This window comes from Cyprinus carpio, chromosome A24, assembly GCF_018340385.1.
Source record: "Cyprinus carpio isolate SPL01 chromosome A24, ASM1834038v1, whole genome shotgun sequence".
In the NCBI taxonomy this organism is placed as follows: domain Eukaryota; kingdom Metazoa; phylum Chordata; class Actinopteri; order Cypriniformes; family Cyprinidae; genus Cyprinus; species Cyprinus carpio.
This window is the reverse complement of record NC_056595.1, coordinates 24,566,549-24,581,262: the sequence shown is the minus strand read 5'-3', so window position 1 is coordinate 24,581,262 and position 14,714 is coordinate 24,566,549. Positions and strand designations below refer to the sequence as shown.

Here is a 14,714-nt window from a genome sequence, read left to right as displayed (position 1 = left end):
CTCCATGAGTCCGAGCAGGATTAGGGAGGCCAGTCCGGTCAAGGTCATGGCTAGAAGAAGAATCCCACGACGACCAAACCTGTCCACCGTTGCCCAGAGCAACAGCCAGGCCCCGCCCCCTGCACACACAGACAGCAGGTACGTCCAATAGAAACTGGGGGTGAATCCTCTGACATCACCTCTGAAGGAGCTGTAGCAGTGACTGATGCCATGAGAGATGAACCTGAACACAAGAAACACTTCAACATACCATAAACCCCACGGAAAGCAAGACCAGTCAACTTAATAATCATACAAGACACATACACGTAGGAATAAATGACGCAATATTTAAATAAGGAAATAAATGCATGTGAGAATAAATAATATGTGATCCTGGAGCACAAAAGCAGTCTTAAGTCGCTGGGGTATATTTGTAGCAATAGCCAAAAATACATTGCAATGCATTTTTCTTTTATGCCAAAAATCATTAGGATATTAAGTAAAGATCATGTTCCATGAAGATATTTTGTAAATTTCCTAATGTAAATATATTAAAACTTATTTTTTTATTAGTAATATGCATTGCTAAGAACTTCATTTGGACTACTTTAAAGGTGATTTTCTCAATATTTTGATTTATTTTTTTTGCTCCCTCATATTCCAGATTTTTAAATAGTTGTATCTCAGACAAATGGAAAGCTTACTTATTCAGCTTGCATTACATTTATTCAGATGATGTATAAATCTCAATTTCGAAAAATTTACCCTCATGACTGGTTTTGTGGTCCAGGGTCACATATATAAATAAATAAATGCGTAAATAAATAAAAAAATCAATTAAAAGTAAAGAAAGAAAATATTAAATAAAGGGGGAAATAAAGGAAAAAATATTAATTTATTTTTGTTTTGGTCCTCCATATTGCTCAATTGTCAAATATCAACTGTACAGTAAATAAATAAACTTTAATTCTGACTATTTTGATGTTACTTTGCAAGAGCAGTCTGACTCCAGCATCCAAAACTTGACCACTTCAGCACATCAGGGAAGACGTTTATCAGTAGGAATGACTTACGAAGTGAACCCCAGCACACACAGGTTTTTCCAGATGTTTCTGCTGTGCAGCAGCTCCGGGAAGGACAGGTGAGGACGTCCAGGAGACGAGGACGAGTCTGTGTCCAGCTCTGCATCATCAGACACAACAACGCACCGTTTGTTCCTTGAGAACTAACATTAGACGGAAACCTCCCCTTCCAAAATGAATGTGGAAGCACTTTAAAGCGTAAGACGTTTTTAAACTGACCCGTGAAGCTGTCATCATCTCTCTGCCGCTCGCTGAAGGAGTTCATGTCTCCCGTCCTCTCGGAGAGCAGAAGCCAGCGCGGCGATTCGGGAAACACTCCCGGGATCCTGAAGACAAACAAACGGCAGCTAAAAGAGCAGCTTCATACACTAATAAGATCATCTGCACAACTATTAGAGAAGCGACACCGTGGCACTAGCGGGATGGTCTGGTTGTCATAGAAACGAAGGTGATTTGTCATTACTAACGAGCGCTAATGTACGCCGGCTGCACTCAAAGCTCTCAAGCCTCACGGGGAATTTCAGATCAATATTCCTGAAAGAGCAGTCGCTTTGCATTTAAGCTGATGAAGTGTTGAAAAGCTTCCTGTTCCCAGATGCTACAGTGTTGATGCTGAGCCAGTTTAATAACAGAAGAGATATTATCCACAGCACTGAAGGCCTGACCTGCGGGAAACCGTGTTGATGTTATGTTATGCTAGCCAACAAAGAATCCCTTAATGTTGTTTTTTCAGAAAGCAGCTCAGAATGATTTCAGAGATCAACACTTCGGGTTCCAGGTCATTGCTTTCCTATGTTTGTTTTTAATATTATTACTAACATCCATGTTTTTTTTTTTATACCTTGAAACTTTTGGTTTTGATTTTGTGGAGGATTCTGAATATGTTATGTGATTTCCTGTGCTCGAAAAACGTAGAGCATAATTTAAAATTTTTAACAAATTTTAAACGATGGCAACAAACCACACTGTTTTTTTCCACTTTTTGGTAACAAAAATAAAAATTTAAAATTACTATAGATAAATTATACATATGTGTGGTGTGGTTGGTGTGTGTGTGTAATATATATATATATATATTGTGTGGTTGTGGTGTGTGTGTGTGTGTGGTATATATAATATATTATATGTGTGGGTGTGTTGTGGTTGTGTGTGTGTGTGTATATATATAATATATTGTTGTGGTGTGTTGTGTGGTGTAAAGATGATGGTTGTGTATATAAGTCTATATATGTGTGGTTTGTGGTGGTGGGTGTTGGTTTTTGTGTGTGTTTGTTGGTGTGTGTGTTATATATTATATGTGTTGTGTGTGGTGTTGGTGTTAATATAATATTAAGTATAATTGTTATATTAATATGTATCATTTTATTTATTTATTTATTTTGCATTAAATTTTTATACTGATATACATATTTACTAATTTGTTTAATTTATACTTTTATATTTTATTATAAAGTTTTTAATATTTTTATTACTTGTTTATTTTCAGTTTTTTAAGGTTTTATACTTTTCAAAGCGGAAATTTAGCCTTTCATCTACTTTTTCAGTTACATTTTTTTTATTGCACTTAACACAATGTTTTAATGGTTTTAATTTTAGTTTAATTTTTTACCCTCTAAGAACCTGATATATACATATTTTATTAAAAACTGATATAATTCCTTTTGTAATAATTACATACTTGAACATTTACCATGTTGGCCTTTTCATTTATTTTTTTTTTTTATTTTTTTTTTATTGTAAGAACACATTGGTTTTTAAAATGATCAATTTTTAAAAGTCAGCAAAAAAAGCGGGCATTTTTGTTAAAATTTATAATGGTTTGTTTTCTGTTAATCCCGGTATAAATCCGCTATAGAAAACAAAGTGACTTGGACTATCTGCCTCAAACGTCCTAACCATGCAATTCCCTAATACGTAATGTAAACTAAAAACCACATGAATCATAATGTTGGCTTTCATCTAGACTAACACATAGCCAGAACATGAAGAGAGCTGCTCCGTTTGGTCCTAACCGGCCCTCCAGGAGCCCAGCCGAGGGCCACAGCCAGCATCAGGCTCGCCTGCAACACGGTCAGACCGGACATCAACGTCGCCAGCAGCCGCTGAAGACGGGTCCCCACAGAATTCCAGCCTACAAACCAAACGCAAGAGACCTTCCTTGCAGTGAACATCTTCTGACTCTTGTGCCGCTGTTTTCCGTGTGTGGTTTGACTTACGTGTTTACGTAACAGCCGTGAAGGTAGACCTCCGGCGCTCCCGCCGCGGCCCAACGAAGCGCATTGGTTGGAAATGAAGCCGGCGGAGGGTGGGGGGGGGGGTGGGGGGTGGGGAAGGCGACCAACACCAGCACCCCCCGAAAAACCACCGCGTTACTTTCAAAAGCGAAATTTAGCCTTGTCAGCTACTTTTTTCAGTTAACATTTATTTTATTTCACTTAACACAATTTTTAATGGTTTTAATTTTAGTTTGTTAACTCTAATAACCCTGATATATACAAATCATTTTATTAACTTATATAATTCATTTTGTAATAATTACCTACATTGAAACATTACCATGTAGCCTTTTTATTTATTTTTTATTTTTTATTTTTTAAAATTTGTATTTTTTTCTGTTAATCACTGTATAAATCGCTATAGAAACAAAGGTTTTTACTATCTGCCTCAAACTTTCTAACCAGTGCAATTATAGTCATAGTAAACGAAAAACCACATGATAAGTAGGGGGGCTTTCATTTCATGACTAACCCATCGCACAGGAACAATGAACGAGGAGCTGCTCAGAGTTCCTGCTGGAAGCCCCTCCCGGGGGCACAGCCGAGGCCACAGCCAGCAGCAGGAGCTTCGCCTGCGAGCACCACGGTCAGACCGGACATCGCCGTGCATAGCAGCGGCTGGGAGCGGGTCACAAATTCCGGGCCTACAACCAAAGCGCCAAAGAGACTTTCTTGCAGTGTAACATCATCTAACTCTGTGCAGCTGTGTTCCGTGTGTGTGTTTGACTTACGATGTGGCGTACGAAAGCGTGAGGTAGGCGCCCGGCTTCGCTGTATGACCAGACAAGCGCATGGTGATGAAGACCCGGCGATTGAGAGGCGACACACACACACCAGCACCCGAAAACCACGCCCGGAACCACCGCAGACACCGGCAGAGACTTGTGCCTGCCCAGCCTGAAACACACCGAACAACTCAGAAGCTTCTGGAAATACACACAAAAAAAAAAAACACCGAAGCGACAGAGACGGACAGACAGTTTCTCACCGGTCAGCCATGTAGCCCAAACCCAGACAGCCTGTCAACGTCCCCCAGAATGAAGCACACCTCCTCTACTGGAACCAGCCAGTACCGCTTAACACACCAGATCCCACTGCACACAACAGGAAGTCAGGACAGAGCAGACAGGAAGTCAGTTGTTTGTAGCAGTGCCAGGCAAACTCAATAAGCGATATTTAAGAAAGAACACTGTGAACTCCTTTGAAGACTCGTGGGTTCATGTCTTCTTCTTCTTCCGTAAGCAAAGCAGCAAACGCAGTTTAACTTCGTAGTTTGGCCTACAAGGAACATTCATGAACAGTCAGATTACAAACGTTATGCATCAGAGCTTTAATATCCAGCGTTAGTACTGTTAACTTAACTATTAAAATTGTTTTGGTAATTAAAATAAATCTGAAATAAAATAATAGATTAAAAACCTAACCTAAAACCACAAAGCTAGAAATGTTCCATTGGCACTCAAAAATATACATACATAAAATAAAAAATAATTTTGAAGTAAATTTTAAAGAAATGCAAGTTCTAAATTTTTAAAACTTAAATTTAAAAAATGTAAAACTATTTAGAAATATGTAAACAACAATTTAAAAAAATTGACAAATGCACATTTTTATTAAATTAAAAACAAAATATACAATTCAAAAGTTTCAATTTTTTTTATATTAGATTGAAATCTTAAATGAAATTAGAAATGCTGCCATAGCAACTGAATCCTGAAGCTAGTACTAAAATTTCTAAAACTAAAACTGAATTAAAAAATTAAATTAAAGCTATATAGAATTTAAAGCACATTACAAAATTACTAAAACCTGAATTAAAACCGAAAATGTAAATGTAAAAGTTAATTCAAATCTTCTATATATTGAAAAAAAAATGTAAAGCTAAAGAACTAAAATTACTAAAAATCAAAACCAAAATAAATTAGTTGTATATAAAATGTAAACAAAAAAGTAAAACTATTTAGAAATATATAAACAACAAAATTAATGAAAAATGACAAATGCACATTACAAAATTCACTAAAACTGAAATTGAAAACAAAATATACAATTCAAAAGTTTTAATTATATTAGATTGAAATCTAAATGTGAAAATTAGAAATGTTGCCTTGATAACTAACTGACGCTTAAGTAATGAAATTTCTAAAACTAAAACTGAAAAAAAATAAATTAAAGCTATATAGAATTAATATAAAATTACAAGCACATTACAAAAATTACTTAGACTTAAATAAAAAACTGAAAATGTAAATGCTAATTCAAATTTCCTATACTGAAATAAATTTAAGTTGAAGTAAAACCAAAAATAAAAAATAAATTAAAGTTTTATATAAAATGTAAACAAAAAAAAGACAAACGCACAGAATCAGGTTACTAAAAACTTTAAAGCTAAAAAAATATAAATACTTAAATAATTAATATAACAGTATATAAATAAGACTTCAAAAGAAAAACTGTTAATATCACAAATGGATTCTAAACTCAGCATGAACGAAGTCAAAATGTCATGTGGAGCAACATCTGCATCATGACGCAAGCCGCCATGGAACACAAAAGAGTTTGTCAGCCGAAATGTGAGCAAACCAGTTCTACTCGTACACATGACTAGTCTTCAGGGTGGACAAACATCGGCCCACACTGACCACAAACACCATCAACAAATGAAAAACATCGACTAATCCTTTAGATCCGGTCCCAGTTTTGCATCTTTCACTGAATACAAACTTCACTGGGAGTATTTACATACACGTTAATTAATTACAGTTCTTACAGTTTATTAGTTTAGTGAGTGTCTCTCTGTGAGGAATCTGATGAATGCAGAACATCAAACCTAACCTCGACAGACATGACGAGACGTACTGACACGCGTCACGCTCAGATGAACATGATAAAGCAACAAGACACGAATCTGTTTCAAGCAAATCTGAGATTAACTTCGCATGATAAGCAACAAGACATTCTGACAGACTCTTTCTATTTCTGTAGCATCGCACTGAAACCTCGTTAGTACAAAATCACACTCCACATACAAGTAACTATATATTTAACATCAAAAAGGATATGTTTCCTGTGATTATGTTGTATTATTAAGCTTTTTTTGACAATACGGTGACAGCAGGAGCAAATGAAATATGCTGTGACATTCATAATAATCTAAGATAATATTACACTACAATCTTCATGTTCATGGACTTTTTCTGATATAGTAAAGGACAAAAATTGTGTGATTATTGCATTATTTTCTAGCAGCTCCTGAATAATCTGGTTATAGACATGTTATTATAGATTTAGTTCACACAAAATGTCAAATCTAGAGTGTTACTGTTAACTAAAAATTAAAAAATATGAATGTTTGTTCATTGAAATAAACATGAAATGAAATTAATATATATAAGGAAACTTATTTTATTTCAGTAAATTGTAAGGACAACATTTCTAAGTTTAACTACTTAAATTAATAAAACTGAAATAAAATTTGTTAAAAAAATTCAAACATTTTAAAATCTAAGGAACATAATAAAATAAAGATAAGAAAAAAAACAACAAAAAATGACTAAAAATGAAAGTAGACACTATACTAAATTACATTATAAGAATAAATTAAATTATTATATAGAATACATTTTAATTATAATTTAGATTTTAAAATGATAAAATATAAATTTATTCATTTTATATATATAATTTATTTTATTTTAATAATTTTTAATTTAATTTATTCTTATAAGTTCTTAATTCAACTGGTGTCTATTTCATTTTAGTTAAATTTAGTGTTTTTTAATATATATATATTATAATATATACTAAAATAAGACCTAGACATTAGACATTTTTTTTCAGGCCTCATTAAACTCTATAAAAGCCGCCTGAATTTCAAAAGCTGAAGATGCACCTCTCATCACATCAGGTTTGTGGTCATGGATTTTATACCAATGCATCACACACGGCTAAAGTTTTCCATGAGTGATTTTATAGCAGAAATAAACTGTAAAATAAAAACAGTTCCGAGACGGCCAGCGAAGGGCGGGGCCAGGGCCGCCTGAGGACAACAGGAACGCCAGGAAGAGGTTGGGCAGTTAACTGTACCGTGGGCGGCAGATGGGCGGCGTTTAACTGTACGAACATTCTGCTAAATATCTTTACATTAAACTAGTAACAGAAAGCATTTAAATACTGAAAATATCCACCGGTGTATGCGGAAAGTGTCGGCCCACCTCTGTGAGACGGATGTTATTGGTCAGGCCTTCACTTCTCTTCCTCTGACAAGAGCAGTAGTCGCAGATCCAGCGCCACAGTCTCTTCACACCCAACCGCTGCCGCTGGATCGATAACTGTTTGCACTGTGGCAGATCTCTCTGCCCTATTTTCTCGATAGTCCTCACGAGGCGATTGGTCACCTAGTAGAGGAGCGGGCGATAGGGTCCCGGGAGACGACAGCGGAAGGGCGGGGCCAGGTCAGGAGCTGGTCAGAGGACAACAGGGAACGCTAGATACAGGAAGAGGTTGGGCAGAATGGAGAGAAGCGATGAAGAGTCAGCATCGCTTCTAATAGCCTATAGATGAGCCAGAATCATGACCTCTCCGGTGATGATGGCAGAGCTGGCGATGCAGGGGGGAGCGCAGGATCGGGCGGGTATCGACATTTAGAAACGAGCGATAGGGGGAGGATCGGGAGCTAGGATAGGGGGAGGGACACGGGGATAGATAGGAGGCCAGATAGATGGTAGACGGGGATAGATAGACCGCCATAGGTTCGGGACAGAAGCTGCCGATACACAGAGACCCAGCCCACAGAGACACTAGATAGCTAGATTCCTGATAGATAGGACTAGGTGAAGAGAGAGAGAGAGAATCTATAGAGAGACGGGGCCGTCCTGTGTTCAGTCTGTGATCTCACTCTCTCTCTCTCTTCCCTGCTCACCCCAAGACAGACAAGCAGAAATAACCTGCAGAAAACAAGCATACATCAAATCAGACAGATAGATAGATAGACAGAACAACAGAGTTAGATAGATAGATAGAGAAGGAGGGATAGAGCAGAGGGGAGCAGATAAAGATAGAGTAGATAGAGCAGAGCAGAGCAATAGGAGCAGAGCAGATAGAGTGAGAAGGGGAGCAGAAGGAGCAGAGCAGAGTGAGTATAGTAAAACAAATAGAGCAGACATAGAACAGATAGATAGATAGATAGGAGTAGATAGATAGATAGAGGAGATAGAGTATAGAAGGGAGTAAGATAGATAGATAGATATAGTATAGTGATAGATGAATAGATAGAATAGATAGATAGAGCAGATAGATAGATAGCAGTAGATAGATAGATGGATGGAGTATAGAGACAATGAATAGATAGATAGATAGATAGATAGATAGAGCAGATAGATAGATAGATAGATAGATAGATAGATAGATAGATAGATAGATAGAACAAATAGATAGATAGATGAATAGATGAATAGATAGATAGGATAGATAGATAGATAGATAGATAGATAGATAGATAGATAGATAGATAGATAGATAGATAGATAGATAGAAGTTCCACCCAGTTCTAAGTCAACAATGTGTTTCAGCACTAGACAGCGGCCTCCAGCACAGGCAGACTAGGATAGAAATAGACATAGACATAGATAGATAAGATAGCTATACGAGATTAGATGATAGACAGATTAGATAGACAGAGCAGAGCCATGATCACACAGATAGAGCCCAGCCAACAAGAGCAGAGTTAGTGACCAGAGTAGCTTAGACAGACACGGAAAGAACCTGTAGTATAGATAGGATCAGATAGATAGACAGACCAGCCAGACAGCACATAGATACGAGAAATAGCATAGCAGTAGATAGATAGATAGAAGATTAGATGATAACAGCACCAGATAGGATAAGAATAGACACGATAGATAGATAGATAGTATAGATAGATACGATACACAAGCCCCAGAGAAACAGCACAGGATTGAGAGAGCTTAAGCAGACCCTGGACAGCAGAACAGTACAGCTAACAGAACAGTACAAAGATTATGACAGATAGAACCATAGAACGTATAACAGGGGTGGGCGGCAGGACCGCAAGTAGATAAGTGTAAACGTAGAGCTAGCGTATAATAGGCCTCCTATTGGTCGGGCTCGTAGTGCAGGTCTGCTGAGGGAAGGCAGCATTTTTGTTTGAGTCAGGTGCTGTGTGCTGGAATCCAATGCTCTAACTAGGCTGCTGTTAGTATTATGCTCAGAGTCCGGGAAAGCAGTTGCGACTCTTTCCTAATTGCGAACGGCCCTCCAATCTGTTAGTCAGTGTACCCATTATACTTGCCTGTGTGATGTGCGTTTTGGGTTTGTTATCTTGTGTGACAAATCATCATTGGTGATCACCAAATAGATCTGACATGTTGTTCGTGGCAATAATAACTGCATGTGTAGCTATCCATTAGAATGGACAATGATGCACCCCTTGATAGATAGATGATTTAGATAACCCGACAAACCCACTAAAACACACACATAGAACAATCCAACCATAAGATAGATAGATCTACGCAAATTACAATATCATAGATGCTCCATTACAGAGACACAATTACGAGCTGAGGGACTCCTCAAATTGAAGTGAAAGATTTGGAGTTCGCAGGCCACATAATGGAGCGAATTCATCAGGGACTGTATGCAAGCCAGGCAGTTGACAATAGCGACATTTGCCTGCTCGCCCCGGCGATGATGGACAGCGGTGACCGAGAGAAAGTGTGAATAAGAGATGGACTGGCTGAGATGGACATAGTATGAACATCTACTTGCTACTATACGATATAGAGATAGATAGATCCTTGTTGTATTTCATGTGTGCGGCAAATAAACCGAATCCTTGAAACAACATAATCACATACATATTTATCAAATAGTAAAAAGAGAAATCTCTCTGAATGATCTCAATAGTTTCTCACAGACAGCAAGGAGATTCAGTGGCAGTATGCAAATTGTACGTCTGCGCATATATATGTCTAGCAAGTCAATAAGAAAACACCTCACGTGCCTGCCTTCAGCAGAAGTTCTTGCAAACGAGATCTGAAGTTGATATCAACATCAAGTATTACTGTATGTCCAAGATTCTTTCTTAACAGTCATAGCTGTTGTGATACATTTGTACCAGTTCAAAAGTTTCTACTCAGAGGCAATTAAAATTTTCGAGCCGCAAATGACTCTCAATATGAACGTTATTTCCATCCACTACATTATTTGAGTATCTGAGCGTGTGACGGATCCCGAGTAAATTGTCCTTTTTATTCTACACCGTAATTGTAAGTCTTGATACTCTGTTTGTGTCTTTTTTTAAATATTATCATAAAAAAAAAAAAAAAAAACTTTTTGGAAGGGAAAATATCCCTCTGAAACCTTTTTTTATATAATCTCCTGAGATAGTGCACGCATAAAAGGAGCCATCAGTCTCGACAATTAATTTACTGGTGTTCTTTAGACAATGGCACTGTTTCATATTTTATATTTTCAGCTTTAAATGATTTGCCTAAATTGGTGTCGTTTGTGTGTAATAGATGTGTCTAGATGTGATGATGTGAATTGTGTACAGTGTGTGGGCTTGTGGTAGTGGTGGTTTTTCAATGTGCTGTGACGACAGATAGCTTGTGTGGATGTGTGTAGTGCTGGTGTGGGTGTGAACAGCCAGAGCAGAGATGTGATCTTCCCATGAAGTGGCTGGTATGAGGCAATTGCAGATGTAAATCGGTCACTCATGATTTGTAAATCTAGAATAGAAAATTATAAAGGGTGCTGTGTGTGGGTGGTGGTCGTGGATGTTGGGTGTGGTGTGTGTGGTGGGTGTGGTGTGTATTGCAGTGCATTGTTAAGTCGGTCGGAGGAGTGCATGGGTAGGACAGAGCCTCTTCAGGCGCGCCATGACTGTAATGTTATTGATGTAAATGAACCGGCTCTGAACGTTCGTCGTCGACTGTGATAGGAGAAGATAAGGACAGAGCCTATGTCATCTCTCTCTCCCTCTCTCCTTCGGTCTGATGTGTCCAGGCAGTTTTTCTAGGAGAAGGTTGAATCAAGAGGGGCATGTCACGTGACGGGTTTTTCCTCCGGTACGATGTGTTTCCGAAGCGAGAGAGGGAGGAAGGTGCAGTCCAGCTAATTGTTGGAGGAGAGCCACTTCAGGAACAATCGCTAGTCGACTTCACACACCAACACCACACACACACCCAACACCCTGCCCACACAAACAAAACCAGAAACACACTATGTTTTACCCATGTAACGTAAGGAGGCAAAGGATTTCACCGTGTTGTGTTTTTTATTTTTTATTTTGTTTTTTTTTATATATATCATGGATAGTATAATCTGTATTGACTTATATGAACTGAATATGAAAATATAGAAACCATATTTATGACATTGAGGCAGCATTTGTGGTAAAAGTGGATCACAGGGGACGCAGATTTAAGTACAGATTTGTAAGACAGACGAGTTAGCCAAGATAGAATATCCATTATTATCAGCGAAGTTTGTGTAGAAGAATAAAGACAAAGTTTTGATGTCCTGCTACTAGAGACAGCACTACAGACTGCGTACTATAACTAAAAGAAATAGCAAATAATGGGTGTCATCACAAATACAACCTCTTTGACAACAACTGAAAGGTTATAGTATTGTTTTTTTCATCTATGCATTAGGGAAAAAAAAGTTGAGATCTAAACACTTTGTTTGTTTTTATTTTTTTCTTTCAGTTTTAGCTCAAGAACATGTACGCATCAGAGGCGTAACGCTCTGACATATGAACAGAGTTAAAAAGATTACCACGATAGGGGAAATATATTTTGACACTTTGGGACGCAAATATGAAACACCCAGCTGTGTAAATGTACCGTGACTCCGAACAGTAATCCGAGTTGACAAATGTGTCATGCTTATAAGTTTATTAAAGACTTCCCTCCTAAAGTTTTGCCCCCAGGTAGAAGCAAGGATGTATTCCGTCTGACCAAGCACTCGGATTCTGTAGCCTTATAACAGCTATTTGAAAGAGAAACGAAATCATCGTTGTTCACCTGTACTCCTTTGTAATTAAAAGAGCAAAAAGGTCTTTCCCGATGCATTGCATGCGAACTGTGAAGACCGGTAGGCACATATAGTACACGCGGGAAACTGAGTGAGAGAGTGATTCACAATTCCTTTTACTGTTCTCATCCCTGGCCCTATCGACCTAATGAAATGTTATCATTGTTATGATTTTTAATGCAGTCTACCCTTGATTTTATTTAAATGTAACTATTGTGGGTAAGCCTCGGACACATTGTGGTGCTCTTCTCTTTAGGAAAAGGTGCAGACGAGTGACCTCTGGTTTTATTGGTGACACGGAAATCGAAATGCTTCAAAACAAAAAGGGGTAGCTGGTTGTGTAAATGAGATTTGTCTAATCACACAACTGGGATAGACAGGAGTACGAAAATAAGAGCTAGCAGCTTTGCGGTTCTGCCGTAGCTGATTTTATCATGTAATTGTTTTCGATTAATCAAACCTTTCTGGTGGAGTAGTCGTGTAAACACAAATTCAATAGTGTTAATAACTGGTCATTTATTTATAATGTATAATCGATGTTTACCATTTTTTTCCCTGATGCTTGACAACAATAGATTCGGGTTGTCAGATTTCATGTGCCATCTCAAATCTTTTAATGTTAATTTGAGAGCTCATGAAATGGTCATGACAGTTTCAGCAATGTTTGATGCATCGATGGAGTTCCATTTTGAATAGACGATATTGCTTTGAGTTCACATTTACCGGCAAGGGCTTTGTTCAGTTCATTTAGGCGACACTCGATAGCTGGCTAGCCTCTACAACAGTGAGCTGTGCCCTTTAACAAATAGTCATACTATTATGTTTCATATCGTAAAACGTTCTTTTGTTTCCCTTTTTCCCATATGGTTAGGTTGGGTTTCATATGACCTCGGCGAGCTCCACTGACGGTTAGGTTAGTGGTCCTGCAGAATTGCCCTACATAAAGTCACACACATTAAGCAACTTCCACAGATACCAGCATAGGCTCTAAAGGACAGCATGTTCATTTTTGGGCTTAACTACTTTCAATCATAAATACTGTCCTCCCCTCCAGCGCCCACCCAAGATGTGACTGTCGTCTTTTGCCTTCTTCCTCCGAAACCCATATTTGCAGCCCCCCACCCCCCCCCCGCTGTCTCTCTTTGACCTTTATCCACTGGGGCTCTTCTACACCCCCCCCCCGCAGTTGCTCAGCAATGGAATCCTTGCAGTGCAATAGGTGCATTTTCCGCACATAACGAGTTGTCCATAAAACATAGGATAAACAACCTCACACAGATCCACAAGGAAATTCATGAGTGTGGATCTTTGCCTGTTGTTTGTGGTCCTCTCATGGAGTCAACATTGCTTTCTCTAGTGAAACCAAAAAAAGTAACACTTTTGCCTGATTTCAGGTCTGAGAATGCACAGAGTAACTCCCCCGAACACAGTCCCCGACAACAACACAACAACATCAACAGGTTGTTTGAATTTAAGAATGTCCAGGGCCTGCCTCTATTGGACGTGTACCACAGGTTCGGTTTTTATCAGCCACAGTCATCTGCTGGACGTGGAGCCCTAACTAGATAACTCAGTGCCAAGCCAGCAAGCGAGAGAAAGCCCATGCGGCTTCAACCACTTCCCGCGCGCTACATTGGGTCCTCTGCTGCATGGGAAGCACAGAAGACGAACACCCCGCGCGGGCGATGCTATCGCCAGCTCACCGCCCCACAGGGGTCGAATCTTCACCGTCCCACTGACGCTCGTCTTGAGCTCTTCCACTCCAACGCTTGTGTCATCGCGTCCGTTTGAAGGAGGAAAAAGACATTTTCTGCTGTGGTGTTGTGCCACGATCACAGAATGACCATGTTCATTGGGTCCAATCAACCAAACTAGCTGATTGTTATATGTGTGTGATTTCTAGATACCTGTCATAACGTCCCATTCTCTTAAACATATTTCCTGGGGTAGTTTGTAGAAATGAGGGAAAAATCACTCTGAGTGGCTTGTTATTACTCTACGCTGGCAGTTGTACAGCAAGAAGTCTGTATTTCAGTAATACTGTTAATATCTGGTTCAAAGTTCAATTGCACAAATATCCTGTTTTTATCTAGCAGGTGGTTTTTAAAAAAACCCAGATGCGACCAGTTTATTATTTCTGATTTAAACTCAAAATGAAAACCAACCTAAAATCACACACATATGATGGTGTTATAAACTATATACTGAAGGGAGATTGTTAACTGCAAATGGTTCAGCTGCTGAGTATTTTGTATGCTTTTCTAATATTTTTAATATATCACGACTGTTAATATCTTTTGCAAGCAAAATGTGA

General features: G+C 38.4%; 2 pseudogenes; both read right to left on the bottom strand.

Annotated features, from left to right (window-relative positions):
• LOC122135479 lies at nucleotides 1–14,324 on the bottom strand (annotated as a pseudogene).
• LOC122135431 overlaps nucleotides 1–14,714 on the bottom strand; it is a 189,959-nt pseudogene that overhangs the window by 13,532 nt on the left and 161,713 nt on the right.